Here is a 14,163-nt window from a genome sequence, read left to right as displayed (position 1 = left end):
GGAAACTAGACGTCTGGTCAACAGCCAGTCGCCATCCTGAGTACTGGCAAGGAAGCTGCTGCGCCGAGCGGTCAGCCGCCATTTTGGATACTGGCAATAAGCTTCTGTATTGAAAGGACCCCCTGCCATCTTGGATAGTGGCAAGAAGCTCCTGTGCTTAGGGGCAACCGCCATCTTGGTTGCTGGCAAGAGGCTTGTCTACCACCGTGGACTACTGAGTGGCCAGCTATCCCCTTTCTATTGTTTTTTAAGTGGCTCCCTCTCAAACCCAACTGAGTTCACTGGGGACTATAAAGACACGTGCCATCTCTCATATCTGTATCGACTGGGGCACCAGGAGGCCCATATCTGCACTGCTGCCCCTGTGCCATGTTGGACTGAGTTACCATGGCACTGCTACAGGGTGGCACCCCAGGGACCCCCTGCGAGTTATTCCTGATAATGTGGTTCCCTCCCCCTCTCCCAACACACAAAGTCTGGGGAGAGGTGGAGATGGGTGTGTGTGTGTGTGTGTAACATCTCATAATGACCTCATGGCTTGGCAGGCACAGGGATCACTACACACAGGCTTGGCAGACTTCAATTGTTTTCATCATTTTGACAGCGCAAATATTCATTTTTTAAGCATTTTAATTAGATTTTAATCTATTTAAATTTTCACATATGTAGGAAATTTGGTGCGCGTGTGGGGGAGGAATATCAGATAGTAATTATTTCCTGACAGTCCGTGCTGAGATTCAACAAGCTGAAACTTTATAACTGTTAAAACACAAAGTGTTAACATCATGTGTCAAAATACACAAAGTAAAGATCCTGAACTCAAACTCTAATAAGCTCTCAAACAGCATTTTTTCTTACTTTGCCTACCTGTACACTGGTATTATTATCAATAGAAACAGCTTTTCATCGATGTATGTGTGTATGGTGAAACTGACATTCACCAATATTTACTGATAAATATCTAGTCCCTCTAAGCCTAATTACATAGATAAATGAATAGCATTGGGTGCCAGTTGCAGGGAACAATCACAGAATTAGACCTATTCAGCCCAATCTGTCATTTTATGTATCAATGCTCAGACCCAGAATCACACATATAGGGCAGCAGGTTGTTCTAGGGTTACAGGAATTACTGCTCTGGTCCAGCAATTATATTCCCAGACCAAAAATCTATGCTAAGATGGAGTCAGGGTTAAGAGTATGTATCAATAGCTAAAGGGTAAAAATAGGTTGTAATTATCTCAAAATCAAAATTTAAAAACCCATGAAATTCAGAGTTAAGGTTACACTTAAAAAAACTCTAAATATGTTAAGGTCAGAAATACACAGTTATGGCATAATACACAGTTAACAAATTTAACTCAGCCTAATAATGACCCCATGAACAGTACAATTTACAATTAAGGGATTTTAAAAGCAAATTCATTTTTTTCATATTTCCCTCATGGTGTTAATAATCATTAATAAAGTATCTTAATTACACACTTAATTTCTTCAATACAGCCTGTGCACAAGATTTCAGATAATCTTAACTATATGACAAGTTTGAAAAGTCTGTCTTATTCCCTTGTTAAGATCATTCAGGACAAAGAAACATCTGACACAGATGTAACATTTCTTAACAAAACATATTTTAATTAACGTTAAGTCTTAAACAAATACATTACTGACTTGTACATTCTCACAGAAATAATTCAGCACTCATAAAGTACATACTATAAGACTGGGGAGAATACATTGTGGTTTTTATACAAAACAAGTTGATCCCTGCTTTAAGTACAAAATGGAACTCAATCTTAACAATTGAGTTGCAACCACTGAGACCCAGATCCTCAATGGGAGTTAGAAGGGTTGCCATCCCTTCAGGATTGTCCTGGAACCTCCAGGAATTAAAAGGTTAATCTTTAATTAAAGCTTATGTCATGTGATGAAACCTCCAGGAATACGTCCAACCAAAATAGGCAACTCTAGGAGCCAGGCACACCCGACTCCATAATGTATAGATATTCATTTGCTAGTATTGTACATATCAATGTTCATTACACATACTGAAAGAGAAGACCCTATTCTACAATGTCTCAAGTTACTTATGGCACTGCATGTGCGCTGTACACGGCACTCAATTTTCAGCTAACAATGTAGATTTTCTTAATGCTTTTAACAGCATCCACTCAGGCTGTATTCAAGATTTCTTAGAGTTCTCAAGCTCATAATGATGCTAAGGTCATTTCCAAGAGAATTCCAGGCCCCTTTGCCACTGTTTAAACTTTGCAGAAGAGTGTAAATTCTTTGCTGAGCTCTGCACTGGCCTATGCAGCATTTTCAGGTATCTTATTAAAAGGCAGATCCCACCAGTCTTGAAATTATTCTAACTGCCCAAGAAAGCCATCACAATTCTAAACGTTATCCTTTTTATTTAATTCATGCGTCTACAAAGTAGATAAAAAAGCTACTGTTCCTATGGGACTTTTACTCTCTCTCTATTAGCTACTGCACAGCAATTTAACACATACTAGTACCTGAGCTGCGTAGGGCTGGGATGAGTACAAAGAAATTGTTAAAACAGCCATGTTACTTTTAGCTCCACTAAAACACAGGGAAGAAAGTAGTTGGAAAAATGGAAAATAGAAAAAAAGGACACAATCTGTGAAAAACTGTGTTTTCAAGCTTCCTTTATATTGCAAACAATAACATTAAATTAGATGGTTATAAATGACCTCACACTGGATTTAACAACCAAGTGACAGTCCAAGTTACACAAAGTATGATCAAAAAGAAATGCATTCAGAAAAGGAAGGCCGATACTTTCTGCCTTTCAACCATCCTGGTCTTTCACCTCAAAAGTCACTGCTGGCCTAGCATTGTCATGCCACTGCCGTAGCACCTATCACTGCTGCTTTGCTCTGGTTCATATACATGACCACAACTAAATCCACCACTACGTTGTCTTAGATTGTCACCAGATTTAGAATGCCATATAAGAAACAGAGTCATAATCCAATGAGAGGAATATATTGAGGTAAATCTTTGCTCAGAAGTCGAAACACTGGGCAATGTAACATACCAATAGGTAAATACAGTTCCCGCTGCTGTAGCTGGGAGTTATGGTGGAATATGGTGAGAAAAATAATGACATTGGAGGAATAATATAAATACCTCTTAGTATGAATATTCTTGACAATATTTGATACCATCAAATGATTAAGAGAAGGTCTGATCATTGGAAAACAGTTATGAAGAATCCCTGGGCTCTAATTCTGTTGATCATTTATCTCATTCATTTAAGGGGGTCAGATTCACTCCTGTGCAAAGGACAAGGCCCTTGCATAAATCCAACCTGAAGTCTCAAAACAGGGCTTAAGCAGGATTTTAGTGGTACATAGGCCTCATGCCTGAATCATGGGGCTGAATTTCAACCCAGAACTGCCTGGGCTTCAAACAGACATTATAAACTCTAACAGATAAAATACTCATCCCTAGAGCTAAGAAAATAGCATTAAAATGGGCTGTGAAATTTCTGTTCGAATCTGGAAACAAATTTCAGCCTCTTTTCCAATTTGTTTTAAGCATCCAAGCATCCAAATGTGGCTGGTGCAAACGTGTGAAAAGCAGATTTTTAAATAGTTGCCAAAAGCCAGTTTTAATTAGATTTGTAACCTCTCTGGCTCAGGGGCTGTCTTTTTGGTCTGTGTTTGCACTACATACCATGGCGTCCTTAGGGTGACCAGATGTCCCGATTTTATAGGAACAGTCCTGATTTGGGGGTCTTTTTCTTATATAGGCTTCTATTACCTCCCACCCCCATCTTGATTTTTCATACTTGCTGACTGGTCACCCTAGGCATCCTAGCTCATGACTGGGGCTCCTAGATACTGTTATTATCAACAATAATTAATAATAATGTTGATTGTCCAAGTCACAGTTCATGTCCATCACCCTGACACAAACTGTGATTTGTTTATTCCATTCCTGCTTGTCTGTTTAGGAGATTATTGGGCCAGATTCTCAGATGGTGCAAATCAGAGGCACACCACTTAGGAGCTGTCCTCCTCCTTCCCGTGTCCTCAAATGGCCTCTGTCCTTGATCAGTCCCTTCTGGAGTCACTGCCACTCATTTTCACTTGTGGTAGGTGGCAGATTAGAGAACAATCTGAATTTTTTTGGAAGCTCATCCAATTTATTTGCTCTAGATTCTGGCAGCCACTGTCGTGCTGAACTTGGCTGGAACTGAGCTCCCCCTCTTCCTGACTCTAGCCAGGTCTCTCAGGTCTGTGCTGAGGACAGCTGCCCCTGCGTCACCACCAGAAGGATGCTGTAAATGCTGATGTGATAAGAACAGCCAGCTAATCTAGCAGGGTTGGGGGAGGGGTGGGTAGAATGTTTCATTTGGAAAGTTTGAGGGTCTCTCAACGGCTCTTGATGTGCAGAGCACAGAGCCTCTGCCCTGGTCACAGTCCCCATTGGACTAACCCGTTTTACCACCAAGGTAAGGAGCAAAGAGAGCTTCGTCTGAATGGATCCTGAAAGCCAATATTTACCCTTTCAAGTTCAATATTTACAGAGTGATTTGCTTGTGTGGGTCATTTGAAATGTTTAATTTGACTGTAGATGGCAAAGAATAGCACAGGGAATGTGTCCCTGTGGTGGTGGTGGTGGGTTTAAAAAGTGGAGCAAGACAATTTATTGGCATTTAAATTAAACCTGGAGTTTTGGCTTCCAAATAGTTTGCCAGGAAAGTATGTTTATTTTGTAAATCACATTGTTTTGTGTTATTAGACCACGTTGAAACACAGCTGGGTGGTATTAATACTAGTTGACAGTGACATGGGCAATTTGATCAGACACCAAGGAAAATAATCCAAACAAAATACCTAAGGAGGAAGAAGAGTATATTAACCAACTACAGGTGAATCTTTGTTTTGTGTTATTAGACCACGTTGAAACACAGCTGTGTGGTATTAATACTAGTTGACAGTGACATGGGCAATTTGATCAGACACCAAGGAAAATAATCCAAACAAAATACCTAAGGAGGAAGAAGAGTATATTAACCAACTACAGGTGAATCTTTGCTGTTAACCTGGTAATACTCTCAGTACCGAGATTAAATTAGCAACATTTTGAGAGAAGGGATTACTGATTTAAAATAAAATAAAATATCCTTACTTCATTTTCTGTCGGTGCCCTTTCACGCAGGGCCGGGCAACAGAATTTGGCTTGCAGGCAGCCATGGTAAGACACAGTCTTTTGGCTTCTTTAACTTTCATAACATGTGGGAATGGTTTCAAACAGCAGTGCCCTCATTTCCCATGCCAAGCAGCCATTGGGTTGGCCATTTAAAATGGGTTGGCCATTTAAAAGGAAGGGCTGTGGTTTTCGGGTTAACGTGCAGCCCAACATTCCCCCCCCCCCAATTCTCTGGGATGATCGCTTCACCCCTCCCCCCACCACATGGCTAACAGCAGGGAATATTTCTGTTCAGTCACAGGCAAACAGTCCATCAGGAACGGGCACCCCTGAACGTCCCCTTAATAAAATCACCCTATTTCTACCAGGTGACCAGGAATGATATCACTTTCCTGAGGATAACACAGAAAGATAAAGAACAGATGCTGTTTGAATGCCAGCAAACACCGGGACCATACGCTGCCATGCTTCGTTACACAATGATTCCAGACTACATGCTATTGGCCTGGCGTGGTAAAGTGTCCTACCGTGGAGGGCAGAATAAGTCTGCCCTCCCCAGAAACCTTTTGCAAAGGCTTTGGGAGTACATCCAGGAGAGCTTCATGGAGATGTCCCTGGAGGATTTCCGCTCCATCCCCAGACACGTTAACAGACTTTTCCAGTAGCTGTATTGGCCGCCAATGCCAGGGCAAATTAATCATTAAACATGCTTGTTTTTAAACCATGTATAATATTTACAAAGGTATACTCACTAGAGGTCCCTTCTCCGCCTGGTGGGTCCGGGAGGCAGCCTTGGCTGGGTTCGAGGGGTACCTACTCCAGGTACAGGTTGAGAAACAGTTCCTGGCTATCAGGGAAAATGGTTTCTCTGCTTCCTTGCTGTGACCTATCATCTTCCTCTTCCCCAAAACCCGCATCCCTGTTGCGTGCTACTCCATTGACGGAGTCAAAGCACAGGGATGGGGTAGTAGTGGCTGTACCACCTAGAATGGCATGCAGCTCATCATACAAGCGGCATGTCCGGGGCTCTGACCTGGGTGCGACCATTTGCTTCTCTGTTTTTTTTGGTAGGCTTGCCTCAGCTCCTTACGTTTCATGCGGCACTGCTGCGGGTCCCTGTTATAGCCTCTGTCTGTCATGCCCTTTGAGATTTTTTCAAATGTTTGTGCATTTCGTCTTTTGGAACAGAGTTCTGATAGCATGGATTCGTCTCCCCATGCAGCAGTCAGATTCCATACCTCCCGTTCGATCCATGCTGGAGCTCTTTTGCGATTCTGGGACTCCATCATGGTCACCTCTGCTGATGAGATCTGCACTCACCTGCACCACGCTGGCCAAACAGGAAATGAGATTCAAAAGTTCGCGGGCATTTTCCTGTCTACCTGGCCAGTGCATCAGAGTTGAGAGCGCTGTCCAGAGCAGTCACAATGGAGCACTCTGGGATAGCTCCCCCCGGAGGCCAATACCGTCGAATTGCAACCACACTACCCCAAATTTGACCCGGCAAGGTCAATTTCAGCGCTAATCCCCTCATCGGGGGAAGAGTACAGAAATCGATTTTAACAGCCCTTTAAGTCGAAAATGACGACTTTGTTGTGTGGATGGGCGCAGGGTTCTAACGCTGCTAAATTCAACCTAAACTCGTAGTGTAGACCAGAACTAAGTAATAAACAGCCCTGTGGCATGTGTGAGACATAGACACTGCAGCTATTCCTGTCCCGTAACACATCTGTAACCCAAGCATATGGGTGTCTCTCTGCTCACCGAGCAGGAGCTGGACAGAAATAGCCAGGGTACCGCAGGGTCTCTAACTGGTGTGCAAGTTAAATTTTGTTTGGGAACAATTCACAGGGTTTTGAGGTTTTTTTGTTTGTTTTGCTTTGGCCTACATTCTAAAAATTACTTTAGTCAAGGAAATGTGTGGTAACAGGTTGGTCTTATCAAAACACTCCCTGTTATAACCTAGTCCCCCAACCCCACTGTTTTTCTACTGTAGATGGCCAATTCATTACTACTAACACAGAATAAAAGTGGCTTCCAAATGTTCCTTCGGTGTCCACAGGGTGTGTTTAACATCTATCCCAGCATTTAATTTAGAACAGGAATAAAGATCCAAATCCTCAAAGCTATTTATGTCCTAAATCCCACTGAAATCAAAGGGAGTTAGGCATCTAAATATCTTGAAAGGCCTTGGCTATTGAGACTATGCACTTCTCTGCTGTAGCACCTTCTAGCCAAAGCATTCACAGTGGGTTAGAGATGAGTCAACTGCACCAAGAGTGGTTCCTCTGTGACCTCACCATTGCCACCAAAACCAAGTCCTTTGATGTCCATAAGCTTGTCATGGCTTCATGCAGCGAGTATTTCCACAGCCTGCTCAAGAGAGATCCCAACTTGCCACGAGTAGAACTCAACAATGTCTCTTCCCTGGGCTTGACTACCATTATCATTACACCTACACCGGTAAGCTGAATCTCTCCCTGTACACCACTGGTAGCACCATCTCAACAGCCAGCCGCCTACAAAAACGTGCTTTGCTCAACATGTGCAGTGACTTCCTCATTCAGGAAATAAACACAGAGGACTGCATATATATCGCCAACATCTCGGGGGCGTACAACCTCAACCAGGCCAAGGACGCCACCCAAAAGTTCATCCAGGAAAACTTCGTGGAGTTCTCTGAGACTTAGCAGTTCATGAAATTCTCCTTTGACCAGCTGAACGAGCTGCTGATTGATGATGGTCTGCAGATCTCAAATGAGGTCATTGCCTTCCAGATTGCCATGAAATGGCTCGAGTTTGACCCTAAGCGAGTCACATATGCTGCCAACCTCCTGAGCGACATTAGATTTGGCACCATATCAGCTCCTGATTTGGTCAACCATGTGCAACCAGTACCATGGATGATGCAAGATCCTGAGTGCCACAGGCTGCTGGTGGAGGCTATGAATTACCATCTGCTCCCTTACCAGCAAAATACTCTTCAGTCCAGAAGAACCAAAATCCGTGGAGGCCAAAGAGTGCTAGTCACAGCTGGTGGCCGTCCAGCTTTGACCGAGAAAGCTCTTAGCAGAGAGATCAGCTACAGGGACCCGGATGGAAACTGGAACAAGGTGGCTGAGATGCCAGCGAAAAGTTTCAACCCGTGCGTCATTGTGATGGATGGGTTCCTCTATGTGGCTGGAGGGGGAAGATCAAAACGATGCTAGGAACCAGGCTAAGCATGCAGTCAACAGTCTGTGCAGGTAATAAGAATTTCCTCAAGGCAAGACAGTTCCCGTGAGAGTACATTTAAAAAAATAAGTACTCAGTTTACAAGCCTGTGGCTGCATACATATCTGCCACAATCATCAATGGGGTTTGAACCTGAGATCTCAAATGCAGGCCTCTATCACATAAGATAAAGGAGAAGTCCTTTTGCTGTGCATGAGTAGTAGGTTGTTATAATCTTTGGGCCCATCCATTAGGGACAGACAGGATTACACGAATTAAGCAACAGCATATTCTGTCATCATTTTTTCTGAGGATATTTTTCACAAGAGTTAATGAGCAGGAGGAAAATACAGGCTAAATTAATCAGAAATATCTATTATACACACATAGCTCCAAGAGCAGATAGAGGGAAATACTGCTACATTAAGGCCTATCCCATCAGAGAAGCAGTGTAAACCAGCAGAGCGGGCACTGGAGTGGGCGACAAAAGATTTGAAATCTATCCCCAGCTCTGCCGTTGATCTGCTGTGTGACTTGGCAGAGTCACATTGCTTCTGTTTTTCCTCCCACCCTTTGTCTGTCTTACCTAGTTAGATTATTAGCTCTGTGGTGCAGGGAACATCTCTTACTATGTGCATGTACAGCTCCTAGCACAACTGGGGCCCTGATCTCAGCTGAAGCCTCCAGGCTCTACCATAATACCAATAAAGAGGAAGAAGATCCGTTATTTAGTCAGACAGTTAATGATACAGGTCCAGAAAGCAAGAGCATCTTTCATGTAATTGCTCTGCCTTTTTGTGACCCTTCAAGGTTATCTTTTCTATTCTGGCTAGAGATCACTCAAATCTATATATAAATTGTCAGCTTCCATTCTGTAGCTGATTCCCAGTTTGGCAGAATTCGCTTAAAAAAAACCCTAAATTCACCCTCTGCATAATTTCTATTGTTTGTTGTCTTTCTTCTTTGTTGCACAGTTTAAGTGGAGGGTTTGGGTTTTTGGAAAGTTCTTATGAAACATGTCATGGGACTGTGCGGGGATTATTATTAACAGAGGAGAAATGTAACCCTGGCAACACCAAGTGGAGAATGTTGTTGAAAAATCAAGACACATAGTTGGGGTTGGGCTTGCACGCAGGATTCAGAATAAAGAACACGGATGCTACGAAGGAAAACCAGCACAGTTAATAGCATTTTGCCTCCCAGAAATCTGTTTTCAAGATGGACTTCCTGACACAAGTTTTTTGGTCTCAGTCTAATCCCTCTGAGACATTGTCCCCAGATCACAAAACCATCACAGAGTTAGGACCAGTTGCTAGCCTCTGCCAGGGAGAGAATGTGAGAAAGAACCCGCTCACGGGACAGATGTCAATCATGTCACTTCATGGACTACTAACAGGCTTTCAAATACTGCAGGGATGAGAACAGAAGAACCCCTCTAGAATAGAATAGGTCTAAGGATGGGCTTGGAAGGGCTTCTTATAGGTCAAGATACAGTGCTAGAAGCTTTTAGGGCTCAGGATTGGGAGAGCTGGCTAGCCTAGGTCAGGAACACACAGGGGATACACCACAGGGCAAGCAGCATGTTCAGAGCCTGCCTGGCCCAGGCCATTCACGACCACTGAATTCATTCAAAAGTTAATAAAAGAGGGGACGGCCCCTGCACCATGTATTTTTCCAGCAAGCGGAGAAAGGCCTCACAATTCCACCCGTCGGGTCTCCTCCTTTCTATTTCTAGCCTGTATCTTATTCAGCTTTTCTGGCATTGCCAGACTGCCCCTGGGATTGCTTTCCGGGTACAGTAACAGCAATGCCATCTGCCTGCGGGGGCTCAGGTTCGCACGGCAGCAGTTTGCCTTGCAGCATGTGCTCAGCTTTGCGCTGCAGGGGCACGAGGGGAAGATCAGAGATGTGATGTAGGATCTGTGGCTTGAGAAATGCACGAAGATCAGTAACTTGTCGTTGTCAAGCAGGGGTAGAAAGGAGAGATCATATGTCCCCAGGGCAGGTTCAGAGTAGCCCTCTGCAGCATGGGATCAGAGGCTAGGTGACAGCTCTTCCTTCTCTCCGCAAGTATGATGCTCACTTCAACACCTGTCTGCACCTGGCCAGCATGCTGCACAAGAGGACTCACTTCAGTCTGAGAGCCTACAATGGTCTCCTCTACGCCATCGGCGGGCGCAACGCAGAGGGCGTCTAGGCCTCCGTCGACTGCTACATCCCTTTCACCAACAGCTGGCAGAGCAAGGCCGGCATGGAGATCCCTCGCTGCTGCCACGCCAGCACGGTCATCGACGGCAAGATCCTAGTCACCGGGGGCTATGTCAACAACTGTTACTCACGCACTGTGTGCAGCTACGAGCCCAGCACAGACAGCTGGAGAGACCGGGCTGGGCTCTGCACCCCCCGGGGCTGGCACTGCACTGCCACCTGGGCTGATCGTGCATACGTCCTAGGGAGCAGCCAGCTGGGCCCCCGAGGTGAGCGGGTGGATGTGATCCCCATGGAGTGCTACAATCCTGACACAGGCCAGTGGAGCTATGTGGCATCCGTGCCCACTGGGGTCAGCACAGCCAGGGTAACGATCCTTGACGGGCGCATCTGCCTAGTGGGAGGCTGGAATGAGAGTGGGAAGAAATCCCAGAAGTGTGTGCAGAGCTACAACCCGGAGCTGAACGAATGGGCAGAGGAGGAGGATCTCCCCAAGGCCACCGTGGGTGTGTCCTGCTGCACCATGACCCTCTCGCACCAAAGCAGCAAAGGATCCAGGACTAGCTCAATGGCATCGGCAGTGGTCAGTATCTAATGGAGGAGCTGGGGGCTAGCATTTCCACCTGCAGCTGGGGACGCAGACAGAGTTCAAACCTTGCCTCAGATTGCAGGGGAGCTGAGATCAGAAAGCACCAAGAGACCTGGGAACTAAGCAATGGCTCGTTTCACAGCAGTAGGGGAGCCTGTGGAGCAGCACGATCTAGCGGTTAGGGCGGTGACTATCGATCTTTGACACACAATCTAATGGCTAGCACAGGGCCCTGGGAGCTAGAAACATCTGAATTCTTATTCCAGCTGTGAAACGAAAGCCCTCTGTGGCCTTAGGCAGCTCACTAGCCCCCTACACCATGGGTAAAATGACACTGACCGCCACTGGGAGGAAGCACTTCAAAGCTAAGAAGCCCAGTGAACATGTTCAGCTTAAGCATTGTCTATGCTCATCTCTACGTCTGATCCCCTCCCTCCTCAAGTCAGAGGCCTCCCATCTCTTCTCCAGCCCACTTGCGCTGCAGTCAGATGGGGTATGACGTGTGGCTGGTGGGCTGGGTCCTTATCTGACCATTTCGATGGCCGAGAGCTGCGGCCAACACTGGCAAAACCACCTCAATGTCTAACCCCAGTGTTACCCAGCTAGACGTTGGCCTCCTGCGATGGACTGGTCCGTGAAGCCACTGCAGAGTTTTCTCCTGCACCACAGGGCAGGGTGGGTGGCACATGGAACATCCCAGTGTGGCCAGAAAAGCCCATATTCCTTTCAGTGACATGGGTAGGTGCCATCCTCTGTCACACACCTCCCCACTGTGGGCTGCAGATCAACCCAATCACAAGCAACCCAACCACTAGCAAGACAATAGAGAGAGAACAATAGAGTCCCTATCTATGCGTACCACCAGGGTTGCCAGATTCCTTCCATTCTCGCCCTGGTTTTGTTTCTCATCTAATCAGGGAAGCCAGTGAGATCTGACAATGAGTCAGCACTGATGGTATCAGGTAATGATCAGAATATGTGACTCAACACAGGGCAGGCAAAGCCCTGCCACCCCTCACCGGCTTCAACTAAAGCTTCAGGTTCCCCAGGAACATGTTCTGGCGCACTGTAGCTAGTCTGATGTCAGGAGACGTTTCCCAAATCTGGTCATTGTTTAACCAAATTTATTCCCGACATTATGGATAAGGAAAGACACCTAATTCTTTAGGAAGTGGCATTTCAGATTGACGTGAGACCCCAAAACAAGGCACCTTTTAGCTGTAGGCAATGGCTTAATTCCTTCATGCTGCAGGATGTAACAAGGAGACAAGGTGGTTCCGTAGTTACAGCTGGCAATCAGGAAATGTAACTGCTACTGGGACTATGTGACTTCAGGCCAGTTACTTCACTCTCCTCCTCCTGTTTCCCCCTTCCGTAAAAGGAGGATTGTGGAAAGAACAACCCTCCCCCAGAAAGCAGTTGGCATCTTCAGCTGGAAGATGCCATAGAAATGCAAATTGCTACCCCTCTCCTCCTAGCAAGCAGCCCTGCCACTCATGTCACCCCTTAACACAGCTAAAAGGTAAATAGGGTTTCCTCCCCTTCTTTCAACCTGTGATTTTTAAGAGAGTTTTTTTGCTTTGTTAGGATCAGAGTTAAGGTTAGAATGCCACTGGATCAACTCTGTCATTTCAGTTTGGAGTCATGCCACGGTCTCCTCAAATCTCCTTGTTCTATCAAGGCAAGTTTTGAGCTCTAGGGAAGCGTTTGATGGACTGTCTGCATTTCAGGCTGCGTGTTAAGGTGCCTCTGAATGCCTGTAACTTTAACTCCAAACCACAGGTGCTAAGCAAGGCATGAGGCTCTGAAGCAACCAGGGAGGAAAGGAGGATTTTGATCACCAATCTGGTTGAAGTATAGACTGTATCAGAGCTGGATAAAACAAAAAACAAACAACAAAGGAAAACATACAAATAAACTGGAGTCACTTACAGGGAGATCCTATTACAATAGTAAAAATGATGAAAGTGACAGAGTCCTGTGGCACCTTATAGACTAACAGAAGTATTCACCCACAAAAGCTTATGCTCCAATACTTCTATAAGGTGCCACAGGACTCTGTCGCTTTTTACAGATCCAGCCTAACACGGCTACCCCTCTGATACTTAAAAATGATGAGACTCATAAAAATTCCAGCAGTTACACCCTTCTACATTAACCAGAAGAAATAAGGCTAAGAAAGAACACTGTGACCCTTGACATGTACTGGTTAAATCTGAGGAAATGTATTTATCTTCTTTAATAGTGTCAAGAGAAGTGAGTTGCTAGGGCACTAGATAATTAGAACAGATGTAAACAGACCTGTAATTACAGGGATACACAAACCCTTTCCCTCATCTAGCGGCAAGTACCTACACAAACCTTGACCAGGAAGTCCAGTTTCCCTAATATTCACACAGGGCGAGTTATAGTCACAGGCAGCAGTTGAGGGTTGCTTCCCTTGACCTAACAACCTGCACCTGGCCTCAGCCATTGCTAACACAACAGCAGAGAACCTGGAATATGGAAAATTCTTAAAAATCGAAAGGAAGAAACATTTGGGTAGGACAATGGCACGGGGGCGTGGGATTTAATGGACGAGAAGTTTTCATTGCTGGATGAAACGTGTTTGGGAACGAGGGGGCAGGGCGTAGTTAAAAGGGCTGTACCGTGCTAACTCCCTGGTAGAGCTGTCACATTTCAGTTAAAAACACAGAATTCACCCCCTACTAGAACTGTAACAGCCCCATAGTCCATTAAGACATGCTGCCTACCAGAAAGCTGCAATGCCATTAGAAGAGCCGTAAGCTGGAGAGAGGCAACTTTCCACCCTCCTATTAAGCAGCACTTTGAGCCCCTGCCCATCGTGGGATGCAAGTGGAGCACTTGAGCAGTAATTAAAGTGTGATGGGCAGCAGCACTGAGACAAGCTTGATGCCTAGTTCCCGGCCCCGCTCTAGGGCGTGGACCATCCTGCAGCCCTAACT

General features: G+C 45.3%; 1 pseudogene; it reads left to right on the top strand.

Annotated features, from left to right (window-relative positions):
* Positions 1-6,800: 6,800 nt before the first annotated feature.
* Positions 6,801-13,172, top strand: LOC115637750 (annotated as a pseudogene).
* Positions 13,173-14,163: the final 991 nt, after the last annotated feature.

This window comes from Gopherus evgoodei, chromosome 20 (genome assembly GCF_007399415.2).
Source record: "Gopherus evgoodei ecotype Sinaloan lineage chromosome 20, rGopEvg1_v1.p, whole genome shotgun sequence".
Classification (NCBI taxonomy): Eukaryota; Metazoa; Chordata; order Testudines; family Testudinidae; genus Gopherus; species Gopherus evgoodei.
Note: the sequence above shows the minus strand (reverse complement) of the source record. Positions and strands in the feature narration are given on the sequence as shown.